This window comes from Eretmochelys imbricata, chromosome 20 (genome assembly GCF_965152235.1).
Source record: "Eretmochelys imbricata isolate rEreImb1 chromosome 20, rEreImb1.hap1, whole genome shotgun sequence".
NCBI classification, from domain to species: domain Eukaryota; kingdom Metazoa; phylum Chordata; order Testudines; family Cheloniidae; genus Eretmochelys; species Eretmochelys imbricata.
Genome location: NC_135591.1, coordinates 10427900 through 10440755, shown reverse-complemented (window position 1 = coordinate 10440755; position 12856 = coordinate 10427900).

Below are 12856 nucleotides of genomic sequence, written 5' to 3'. Positions count from 1 at the left end.
TGTTACCCTGTTGACTCATATTTAGCTTGTGGTCCACTATGACCCCCAGATCCCTTTCCGCAGTACTCCTTCCTAGGCAGTCATTTCCCATTTGGTATGTGTGCAACTGATTGTTCCTTCCTAAGTGGAGTACCTTGCATTTGTCCTTATTGAATGTCATCCCTATTTACTTCAGACCATTTCTCCAGTTTGTGCAGACCATTTTGAATTTTAATCCTATCCTCCAAATCACTTGCAACCCCTCCCAGCTTGGTGTCATCCGCAAATGTAATAAGTGTACTCTCTATGCCAGGGGCGGGCAGACTTTTTGGCCTGAGGGCCACATTGGGGTTCTGAAATTGTATGGAGGGCAGGTTAGGGGAGGCTGTGCCTCCTCAAATAGCCAGGCATGGCCCGTCCTGCCCCCCATCTGGTCCCCCCTGCTTCTTGCCCCCTGATGCCTCCCCCAGGATTCCTGCCCCATCCAAGCCACCCTGTTGCCTGTCCCCTGATGGCCCCTGCCCCATCCACACCTCCCTGTCCCCTGACCGCCCCCGGACCCTCTGCCCCTGACTGTCCCCTGCCGCCCCATCAAACCCCTCCTCTCATTCCTGACTGCCTGCCCCAGGACCCCTGCCCCCATTCAACCCCCCTGTTCCCCGCCATCTAATCGCCCCGACCCCTATCCACACCCCCATCCCCTGACCACCACCCCAAACTCCCCTGCCCTCTATCCAACCCCCCTGCTCCCTGCCCCCTACACCCACACAGCCCAGAGCACCAGGACAGGCAGCCATGCCGCCCAGCTGGAGCCAACCACACCACCGCACAGCACAGAGCACTGAGTCAGGCTGCAGCTCTGTAGCTGCACTGCCTGGCAAGAGCTTGCAGCCCCACAGCCCAAAGCATTGTGCCGGTGGCACAGTGAGCTGAGGCTGCGGGGGAGGGGGAACAGCATAGGAAGGGCCAGGGGCTAGCCTCCCGGGCCAGGAGCTCAGGGGCCAGTCAGGAGGGTCCCATGGGCCGGATGTGGCTCGCGGTCCATAGTTTGTCCACCTGTGCTCTATGCCATTATCTAAATCATTGATGAAGATATAGAACAGAATCGGACCGAGAACAGATCCCTGTGGGACCCCACTCGTTATGCCCTTCCAGCATCCAATTATATCCACTGATAACTACTCTCTGGGAATGATTTTCCAACCAGGTATGCACCCACCTTATAGTAGCTCCATCTAGGTTATATTTCCCTAGTTTGTTTATGAGGTCATACAAGACAGTATCAAAAGCATTACTAAAGTCAAGATATACTACATCTACCGCTTCCCCGCATCCACAAGGCTTGTTACCCTGTCAAAGAAAGCTATCTGGTTGGTTTGGCACAATTTGTTCTTGACAAATCCATGCTGACTCTTACTTATCACCTCATTATCTTCTAGGTGGTTGCAAATTGATTGCTTAATTATTTGCTCCATTATCTTTCTGGGTACAGAAGTTAAGCTGACTGGTCTGTAATTTCCAGGTTGTCCTTATTTCCCTTTTTATAGATGGGCACTATATTTGCCTTTTTCCGGTCTTCTGGAATCTCTCCTGTCTTCCATGACTTTTCAAAGATAATTGCTAATGGCTCAGATATCTCCTCAGTCAGCTCCTTGAGTATTCTAGGATGCATTTCATCAGGTCCTGGTGATTTGAAGACATCTAACTTGTCTAAGTAATGTTTGACTTGTTCTTTCCCTATGGAAAGAACCATATTGACTGAGAGGCAAAAACAACTTGACCAATGGATAGGGCATGCCAAAGAACTCTGCTCAAAGGATGCCATTTTCTGGGATACTGCCTTAGCTGCCATCCCCAGCTTCCAATGATGCAGAAGATGGACCAAATACCAGCTCTTGAAGATGCAGCAAAGGTTATCAAAGAGATTCCACCTGGGAAAGCAGCAGGCAATGATCAGATACTTTTGGAGCTCCTAAATGTAGACTGGAGAAAGTTTAGTGACACCTATGCACTTCTCTGCGCCTGTTGAGAAGAAAGCCCCATACCCCAGGATCTGAAAGATGTGAAGATAATGGCTCTACAAGATAAAGGGGACAGAGCAGACTGCAACAACTGTCAAGGGATCAGTCTTTGCTCAGCATGGTCAGCAAGGTGCTTGCAAGGGTCCTATTGAAAAGAGTCCAGATCTTTGCTGAGAGAGTCTACTCGGAGAGCCAGTGTGGGTTCAGAGCTGGACACTCCATGACTGACAAGTCCTTCACATTGCACTTGTTGCAAGAAAAAAGCTGTGAACAACAGGCATCTCTGTGTGTAGCATTCATTGACCTATAAAAGACCATCAACGTCCATCTATAAGATCCTGTTGAAAACTGGCTGTCCACAAAAGGTGCTCTCCCTAGTCAAGGAGTTCCAGGGGGGAATGAAGGCAACTATCCAGTATGAAAATGAATCGTCACCCCAGTTTAGTATCGATACTGGTATGAAGCAAATCTTAGCACCCACCGGTTTGGGCATCTTCTTCTCTATTCTTCTTAAGTGCACCTTTGGAAATGATCAGTCTGGCAAACTAATTGAACTGAGGATTGGACAGCAGCCTGTTTAACATCAGACAATTCCAAAGCAGAAGGCATGTCACCCTGCTTACTATTTGGGATCTGCTTTTCACAGATGATGCCACATTCGTCTTTAATTTGCCTGATTAACTGCAGGTTATGGTGAACAAGTTCTCTGAGGCATGCGCCAAGTTTGGCCTGGGAATCAGTATCAAGGAAACAGTTGTCATGCCACAAGGTAACAACATTCCACCTAAAATCCATGTCAATAACGAAGCTCTGGATAACATGGATCACTTCCGCTGCCTCGGCTCAATTCTCACCAGCTCACTTACCCTTGATAGGGAACCTGATGCTAGAATCGCCAAAGCTTCTGTTACCTTTGACAAACTTACCTCATGTCACTGGAACCACAAGCTGCTAACCCTGAACACAAAGGTGTCTGTTTATTATCAGGCTTGTGTCCTTAGTAGCCTCCTTTATGGTTGTGAAAGCTGGGTTACATACTCCAAGCAGGAGCAGACATTGAACGGTTTCTACCTCCGCTGTCTTAGAAAAATCTTTAGAGTTATGTGGTACCAACGGATCACCAATAACGAGATCTTTGAGAGTACTGGCTTACAGCCCATGCAGACTATGCTGGACACTCTCTGGCTTCGCTGGCTGGGACACATGGAGCACACACCTCAGGATCATCTGCCAAAGGCTGTGCTCTATGGGCAACTGAAGAACCACCCATGATGCTGAGGATGGCAAAAGGTCCGACACAGCGACAAGGTGAAGCAAGGCTTCAAGGAATTCAGCATTCCCCCTGACAACTGGGAAAATCCTGCCTACGATTGCTCAGTTGGGAGAAGGGTGAAGACTGAAGGGCAGTCACTATGGAGAGCCGTCAGTGAGCCCAGGCTGAAGCCCACAGGTGAGCCAGGAAGCAGAGTGTGCTCCAAACTCCATCTGGTGAGTGGAGCTGTAGCCTCTGTGGGAAGGTTTGCCACTTGTGCATCGGGGTCGTCTCCCATGCCAGTGCTAAGCACCACTTGAGAACGACTCTGTCACATCTCCTTTCATCTGTCAAGATGTTGACATGGGAGACCCACTAAGGAGTCAATGTTGTTCTGCCATTGATTTTTAAAAAACTCAGCTAATCTCTTTGGCACATCTTTCCACCAAAGTTCAGCTGTGCATCTAATCTAACCAGTAAGTCACTCCTTTTCCCTCCATTCTTTTAGGACTTGTCTACACCATGGTATTGATCAGCAGAGCCATGGTGGAAGAGGAGTAATTATTCTGGAACAAAGTCACTTGTACTCCAGAATAAGGTATTCACATAGGGGAATTATGCCACTCTAGCTCTGTCAATTTCCCCATGTAGTCAAGCCCCTATTCTGGTTTTCTTGATGGTATGTGCTTTCGAGTCCAGAGTGATAAAATACATGTATTAGCTGCACTGGTGGGCGGCTCTTGGGCTGCAGCCTTAGCCAGAATGTCTACACCTCAATTAAACAGTCCTGCAGCCTGAGCCCCATAAGCCCATGTCAGCTGAATAGTGCATACCCTTAGGGGTCATAGCCTTAGGGATCATAATGGACGAGCAACTCAGCATGAGCTCCCAGTGTGATGCTGTGGCCAAAAGGGTCAATGTGCCCCTTGGATGTGTTTACAGGAGCAGAGAGTAGGTGCAGGGAGGTGATGTTCCCCCTGTGTACAGCAGTGGAGAGACAGAGAGTGGATGCTGCATCCAGATCTGGTGTCCACATTTTAAAGCACTGGAGAGGGTGCAGAAAAGAGCCATAGAAATGAGTGTAGGGCTGGAGAGCATGCCTGAGAGTGAGAGAGAGACAGAGCTCAGTCTGTTTAGCTTATCACACAGATTACTGAGCACTGACTAAATCACAGGGTATAAGGACCTTCAGACCAGGTACTAAAGGGCTCTTTATTTTAGCAGAGAAAAGCAGAAAAAGAACCAATGGGAAGGGCTGGAGGCTCCATCTCTTGCTGTCTTCACCTCTGGGCTGAGGCCTTTCTGAAAGATGCTTTAGCCAAACACAAGCTAGGGGGACTGGGGGACATTCTCTGGCCTGTGCTATCCAGGAGGCCATACTAGATGATCTAAGGGTCCTTCTGGCATTAAGGGCTATGAATTAATTAAAATCCAAGAACTGTATACAAGCTCTCACTCTCAGAGTGCTGTCGACTTACCTGGAAACCCATAAGCACATCCACACCCTTATCATAGAATTATAGAATATCAGGGTTGGAAGGGACCTCAGGAGGTCATCTAGTCCAACCCCCTGCTCAAAGCAGGGCCAATCCCCATCTAAATCATCCCAGCCAGGGCTTTGTCAAGCCTGACCTTAAAAATTTCAAGGGAAGGAGATTCCACCACCTCCCTAGGTAACGCATTCCAGTGTTTCACCACCCTCCTAGTGAAAATTTTTTTCCTAATATCCAACCTAAACCTCCCCCACTGCAACTTGAGACCACTACTCCTTGTTCTGTCATCTGTCTTATCCACTGCCAGGCAGCCGTTTTGTAAAACTTGAATTGAACAAAGAATATCCCCAGTACCCCCCACCCCATTCTCTCTCTCTCTCTCGCTCTCTCGCTCTCTCTTTCTCTGTCCATAGCAAACCTACATCTCAATTCTCTGGTGTATTATTATTTAGACAAGTCACCCCTACACTTTGAAAATACAAAGCCCAGTGTCGGTTGTGACCACAGACTCACAAGTGAAGAAGAAAGCAGCAGGTATCTGTGGTTTAAATTGTCCCACATGCCTAAAGAAAAAGTTCCTTACAGAACCAGATGGTTTCTCTCCGAGGGCTTGTCTATGCCAGGAGCTCGAGTGGAATAATTCTACTGTAGCCAGGGCACTGTACCTCCCCAGGGTGGGCACTCTGTTCTGGAATAACAGTGACTTTGTTCTGGAACAATTATCCATGGAGTAATTATACCCAAACAGAATCAATGTTTCCGTTATAGCTGCATCCGTTATGCCCCCTCAAACCCCCCCACCCCATGGACAAGCATCGCGATCTTCAGTGTGTGATCATCAGGCTACAGCTCCCCATTGTAACACAGAGCTGGTTAAAACTAGTTTGTATCCAATGCAGAGGAAAGGTGCTGATTCCATTATGAATCCCTGGTAGCCAGGCTGCGCAGGTCTTCAGGGTCACCCTCCTCCCCCACTGCCCCTATCCTGGACCTCTCTTTCTCCAAAGCGCCAATAAGGTTAATGCCGTACGGTGATGGGGGACACTGCAGGGCAGGCTCTGGGGAAAAGCAAAGGATACTTCAGCCTTACTTACCAGAAAGGCTTTCCCACATGCTATGGCAGCTGTACACTACTCCAGCTTCTGGGGAAATTCTACAGCTTGTGTGTGCCGGGGAGGGGGGAGGCAGGCTGGATGGCCTGAATACCTCTTCATTCCCTCCCTGCATGGGTCATAGAGAGAACAGGAAGGGCTGTGTTGCCTTCAGCATGCTCATACCGCTTGTTGCTTTGCATTAAGACAATGACTATAATCCAGTCTCATGCTTCAGGGTTTAAGTCAGTTGCCAGCAAGGGCCAGGAAGGAACTTTTCCTCCACTGCATTCAGTTTGTTTGTTTTTGGTTTTTTTGAGGGGGGGGAGGGGTTGGCTACCTCTGGAAAAGAGACACCAGATGAAATGGACCAGTGGGCTGAGGTAGTACAGAGAATCGTCTTTCCTAGATACCTGGCTGGTGCCTTGCTCACATGTTCACGGTCACACTGATGGCCAGATCAGGGGGTCTGGCAGAAATTTTCCCCAAAGTCAGATTGGAAGAGACCTTGGGTTTTTTTCACCTTCTTCTGCAGTGTGAAGTAGGGATCACCAGCTAATCAATGGGCATTGGTGACACCTCGGACTCTCCTGTTCTCTGCCTGGGGTTCACAACAATGGAGTCTCCTGAGGACTGAAACACTTTAGTCTAACCCAAGGTCCTGGGCTCAACACAGTGACACATGGGTGAAATTCTCTGTCAGTCTAAATGATCTGATGGTTCCTTCCGGCCTTAAACCCCCCTGAGATCTAGGTAACCAGTTCAACAATCACCAGTATAATATTATAATAATAATATTTCACTATTTTAGGAACCAACATGCGGGCGTGCACACAGATTGCACACGTGAGCACCGAATGCAAGCAGCACGAGACCCACAAGCTAGAGTTAAGTGAAATGTTTTCTGTGAATAGTAAATTTTGCCCAAAAATGCACTCTGGGGGGCACTGAACTTATTTGCGACTCATGTTGAATTTAGCGAAACATTTCGACATGTGAAAAAATGAAAAAAAAAACCTGTGGAAAAATATTTTGGTACTTTTGAAACAAACTTTTAATGTTTCATTTTGAAATGACATTTTTGAAACAAAACCATCATTTCAAATTGATGGTCAAAATATTTAGTTCAATCTGAACGAAAATGTTTTGATTTTTCATTTGGTTTCCCCTTCCAAACGAACCAATTGTTTTCTGGGGGAGAGGGGAGTTTATTTGTTTTTCGGCAGCTGAACCAAAAATGATTCACTCAGCTCTAAGACAGATAACAGCACAGAAAGTTAAACATACACGTGCCGAGGAACTCAAAAAGCCACTTGTGTTCTGCCTGCAGACATTCATATGTGGTTTATAACAGTCACTTCAGAGAAAGCCAAACTAAAACCAGGCTGCCTCAGCACACATATATACAAAGGCAACTTACGCTATCCTGTAGGCGTGCAGGGTGTGCACAGACACCCCAACACATACACACACTCCAACACACACACACACACACACTTGTTTTTTCAGCATTATTATAGAAAAAATTCAGATACCATCACTGAAAATTACTCAACCTCTAGGAGACAGACATTTTTCACTTATTTGCTGCTAATTTACTGTCAGTGCTACAAATGTTGTAACTTTTAAGTAAAGTTGGTCAGTTAGGACATGCTTCTCTATAGAACAGCTGATAATATTTTTGACTGTTATAACCACAAACTATTTCCATTTTGCTAAGTCAACCTGTAACTCGCTTTGGAGTCAAGGTGTTGATGTACAGGAGTACAGACACAACTTACAATTTATTTTTTCTGCTACTAAGAGTACTCTCAGAGTGGGGATGCTGTTTTCTAATGGGGCAGGTAGGTGAATGGGAGTCAGGGATCCCAAGTTTCAGGACCAGAAGGAGTATGGCCCACTAGTTACAGCAAGGAGGCTGCGACGGGGGGGAGGAGAAGTCAGCACTCCAGGGTTTTAGTCCCTGCTATGGGGAGTGGGTTCTAGAACTTTGTGTGGAGAGGACTCGGGGTCAGGACTTCTGGGTTCCAGCCCCAGGTGGGGCACTGCTTTATCTTATGTCCTTGAGCAAGCCCCCCACCCCTCTGAGCCAGATTCTGCTCTTGGTTATGCTGATGTGAAGCCAGAGTCCCCGCAGCACAGGTAAGTTATCTTGTGCCCTACAAAGCTGCTGGCTCTACTCCGAGGTGACGTTTCCTGCAGACAGGTTCATTGCTGATGCCTTGCTATTTGAATCTCAGAAATCTTCCAGGCAGACCTTGTGTGGCTCTGGATGCCAGCATGTCAGCTAACCAGCGCTCTGATTTATTGGATGTTTGAATGCAACTTGGCTATCCAGGAAAAGGCTGGGAGCCAGGCTGGAGTGGCTGCCCTGGCTGCAGAGAAGTAGCTCCAAATTTACACTGATGTGAAACCAGCTCTGTGGATTTCAGTGGAGTCACTCCAGACTTGCACTGATGTAACTAAAGCCTTAAACTGCCCTGCTATTATTCTGTTTACACCATTGGGCCTAGGAAAGTGCAAGGCCCCCTTCCCCCTGATTTGCACAGCCATCCCATCCCTCTGCACCTGGCTTTTAGTGGCGGCCCTCCTGAGGGGAGTGGTGATTGGAGGAACACTCGCTTAGCAGAAAGTGTTAGGAAATAAAGCCAACCAAGTGAAGAATAAAGGGAAGGGCGTGTGCAAGGGCACTGGGGAGAGGGGAGGGGAGGGGCAGGTGTCAGCAAGCTGATTCTGAGCCATCTGTTGCCAGCCAAGGGACCATCCGGGGCCCCCGGATCTGCGTCTGACAGGGGGAGCGTTATATCTCAGAGGAGCTGCCGAAGCCTCAGACCCCACCTGAGCGCAGTGGAATCAGGGAATTTCTGAGGGAGACGCCGACCCCTCCCTCGGAGCGGCTCCTTGCTTGGGTTGGTTTGTTTTTGTTTGTCAGTGAGTTTGCAGCTGAGCCTCTGGGTGATGGTTGGACCACCCCAGCCTGGGCTCCCTGAGCAGGAGAAGGAGCCGCGAGGGAGCAGGCAGGCTGGGCTTTGTCTCAGCTTTCGGCTGGCTGTTGTCTGTCACTCCCAGGCTAGCAAGGGGAATAATTCCCTAATTGGACCCCACTGGGCTGTTAACCTGAATGAGTGAAAAGCAGCATCCCCCTGAAATCAGCCAGGAGTTCTGCTCTAGGCTTAGGCAAGCCCTGCTGTCCTGCTGATGGCACCCAAGGCTGTCACAGCCTTTTAAACATCCGTCTCCTTAAATTGGTGTAAAACCCTAGTGTAGATGCAATGATACTGGGTTTACCCTCTCTGAGAGAGGGTAACTGCACTAAACAAGCAAAGTCAGTACAAGAGTTAAACTGGTCCCAGCCCAGCAGCATTAGGAGCTTGCTCTGGTTTACTAGATGATTTTTTTAATGGATTTGGTGAACCCGGTGCACTTTCCTGACGCAGGCATGGCCCTGGGCCCTGACTCTGCTTGGGCACCAGTCTACGGGCTTGTCTACACAGGGCCACTATGGAAAATTAACGCAAATTCACGATACATGTGAATTTTAAGTGGAATAGTTAAACCTCTTTAAACCCCTGGGTGGATGTTCTTATTCAGAATTAAAGTGGGTTTTGTTAAAACATTTTGCATAACCCCAGCATGAGGGCACAGTCTGGCACTCAGTGCATGTACCTCAGAAAGGAGGGGGGGAGGGGGGAGAAGGGAAGTTCTCACTAAGGAAGGACACATCACTGCTCCCTGCAGGCATCATAGGGCCAGGGACAATCACACAGTGCAGTGCCCCCTCCCTGTACGCGGTGTCACTATCCTCCCTATGGGGGCAATGCCCCCTCCCTGTGCGCTGTGTCAGTGTCCTCCCTAAGACTCGCTCCTTCTGTGACCTCATAAGAAGTCAATCCAGGAGCCCTGCCTTCAGCTCCACTATGCTCAAGTGTTGCCGGACACAGTCCCAGCCCCAGAGAGCTCACCACCTAACTATCCATGCAGATGAAAGGCAGATTGTTATCCCCACTGTGCAGAGGGGGATGGACGACCGTTGAGTGGCCAGCCCCAGGTCACAGACTCTGTGTCAAAGCCAGAAACAGAACCCAGCTGTGCTGAGCCCCAGCCCCAGCTGAGCACACAGCCACCCTCCCTCTCCCCGCCCCACTCTGTTATCCTCACACACGCACTGAACCTGCAAGTCATTAGTGAGCTCTGCCAGGCCAGGACAAACGCCTCCCCAGGGCTCCCCACAACCAGCCGGCTCCTCTTAGAAGCCTGGCTACACTCTAGTTTTACAACATGTTAGCAACACATGGTAAAACACATCTTTGCGGGATGTCTATATGGGCATGTTGGACCAGCATGTTGCAGCCTAGGCTAAAATACAACCAGCAACCCACCCTCAAACACATTAAGAAGTGTGGAGCAGGCTTTTCCATCGCGTCCTGCTCACTCAGTTGAAGATTATATCCCTTCATGGCCTTCAAGACGGGGCCTATTCTAATCTAGACAAACCCTTCAAGTCCAGGCCCAGCTGTGGTATAGCCATGATGTGCTAGGTCCACTTAACAGGATACAGACAGGCAGAGACCGAGCAGTGTGCTCAGAATGCCAAGGCCACAAGGGACCATTGTGACTGTCACAAAGTCCCCGGGCGATGCTCTGGAACTGCTCCCTATGCAGCCAGGCAGGACTCTGGGGAAGTCTCCTCTCTGTGAGCAGCCTGTCTTCAGGCCAAGAAGCTCACACAGCTTCCACCTTCCTGGGTCTGACCTCGGAGCATTCAGCATCCTCTGCCCCTCTGTGTGCTTCCCACAGCGAGTCCGCCCAGGCGGGGCTCCTGGGGAAGCCAGAGGGTCCTGCACCCCAACTTCACAGTTATATGTGACTCTCAGCCAGCCAGTAAAACAGAGGTTTATTAGATGACAGGAACATGGTCTAAAACAGAGCTTGTAGGTACAAAGAACAGGACCCCCTCACCTGGGTCTATTTTGGGGGGCAGTGAGCCCGACAACCACGTCTGCACTTCACTCCATGACCCCAGCCAGCCCCAAACTGAAACTCTCCAGCCCTTCCTCCTCTGGGCTTTGTCCCTTTCCTGGGCCAGGAAGTCACCTGTTCTTTGTTCTTCCAACCCTTTAGCTATCACCTTGCAGGGAGGAAGGGCCCAGGCCACCAGTTGCCAGGAGACAGAGTGTGGCCATTTATGTACACTGGCCCTTTGCAACAATTACATCCCCTTATCCCACCACCTAGAGACTTAAGAAATGCCTTGGGGAAACTGAGGCACCCTTACAGTATTCAGAGGAAACATTAAGAACAGTCCCACTTCGTCACAGTGACCATCTAGCCGGACCTCCTGTATAACACAGGCCTTAGTGTTCTCCCAACAAAATTGTTGGTGGTCTCAGAGAGCAGCCAGCAACTCCTGCTGGTGCCCACTCTGACAATGTCTCCTAAAATACTTAATTAACTTTAGGAAAACAAATAAATATACACATATATTTGCATCCAAATCATCGTAATTTATTTACGTAGGGTTTGTTTGCTACCACGGAAGCCTAGGTGGGAGCCCCCTGGTGGGCCATGGCCTCCCTGCACTGGGGCCAGGTGGTAGGAAGTACAGCTCCCTCACTCAGCGCACCTGGACTTTGTTGTGTGTCACGGAGCAGGAACCCCTCGCCCTGTCAGGAAGTTGCCAAGCCCTGCAGCAGCCCACAGCTGTTGAGCTGCTGCAGTAGCTAAAGCAACTGTAAACAGCGAGTGTGGCCGCCGGAGGGGAACGCACTGACCCATCCCTCTGCCCCTGCCTTCCGTGGCCCTTCAGGGAGAACCTGCTCTGAGGAAGGTGGGTCAGGAACTCACCGGCCGCCTGCAGAGTCCCAGGCTCCCCGTGCCCTGGCTGAGCAGGAGCTGCCCAGGGAAGTGCCCCGACAACCAAATGCTGCAGACACTGACAAGAGCCACTTTCGGCACTGTGCACACCAGCCCCACGTGTCCCCAGAGGTGCTGCCCAGAACCCCGAAGAGGCTGCGTGGTGCAGGGCACCCATCCCTGCCAGCCGTGCCAGTGCAAACAGCAGGGCGGCACATCTCGCTGCCCTTGGTAACAGCGATTCAGGAGCGACAGCTGGGTGCTGCTCTCATGGCTATGTTTGAGAAACGCTGTGAACTTCCCCAAAAAAATCCCCAGAGCAGATCTTCTAGAAAAACATCCCATCTGGACTGAAAAATTGTCAGTGCTGGAGAATCCACCACAACCCTTGGTAAATTGTTCCAGTGGTTAATTACCCTCACTGTTAATTTATGCCTTATTTCCAGTCTGAATTTGTCTAGCTTCAACTTCCAGGCATTGGATCATGTTAGATCTTTCTCTGCTAGACTGAAGAGCCCATTATTAAATATTTGTTTCCCAAGTAGGTACTTATAGACTGTGATCAAGTCAACCCTCAACCTTCTCTTTCTTAAGATAATAGACTGAGCTCCTTGAGTCTATCACTGTAAGCCCTGGTCTACCCTGGTTTAGGTTGAATTTCACAGCGTTAGATCAATTTAACCCTGCACCCGTCCACACAATGAAGCCATTTACTTCGACTTAAAGGGCTCTTAAAATTGATTTCTGTACTCCTCCCCCGATGAGGGGATTAGCGCTGAAATCGACCTTGCCGGGTCAAATTTGGGGTAGTGTGGTCGCAATTAGACGGTATTGGCCTCCAGGAGCTATCCCAGAGTGCTCCATTGTGACCACTCTGGACAGCTCTCTCAACTCAGATGCACTGGCCAAGTAGACAGGAAAAGGCCTGCGAACTTTTGAATTTCATTTCCTGTTTGGCCAGCGTGGCAAGCTGCAGGTGAGTGCAGATCTCATCAGCAGAGGTGACCATGATGGAGTCCCAGAATCGAAAAAGAGCTCCAGCATGGACCAAAAGGGAGGTACGGGATCTGATCGCTGTATGGGGAGACGAATCCGTGCTATCAGAACTCTGTTCCAAAAGATGAAATGCCCAAACATTTGAAAAAATCTCCAAGGACATGAAGGACA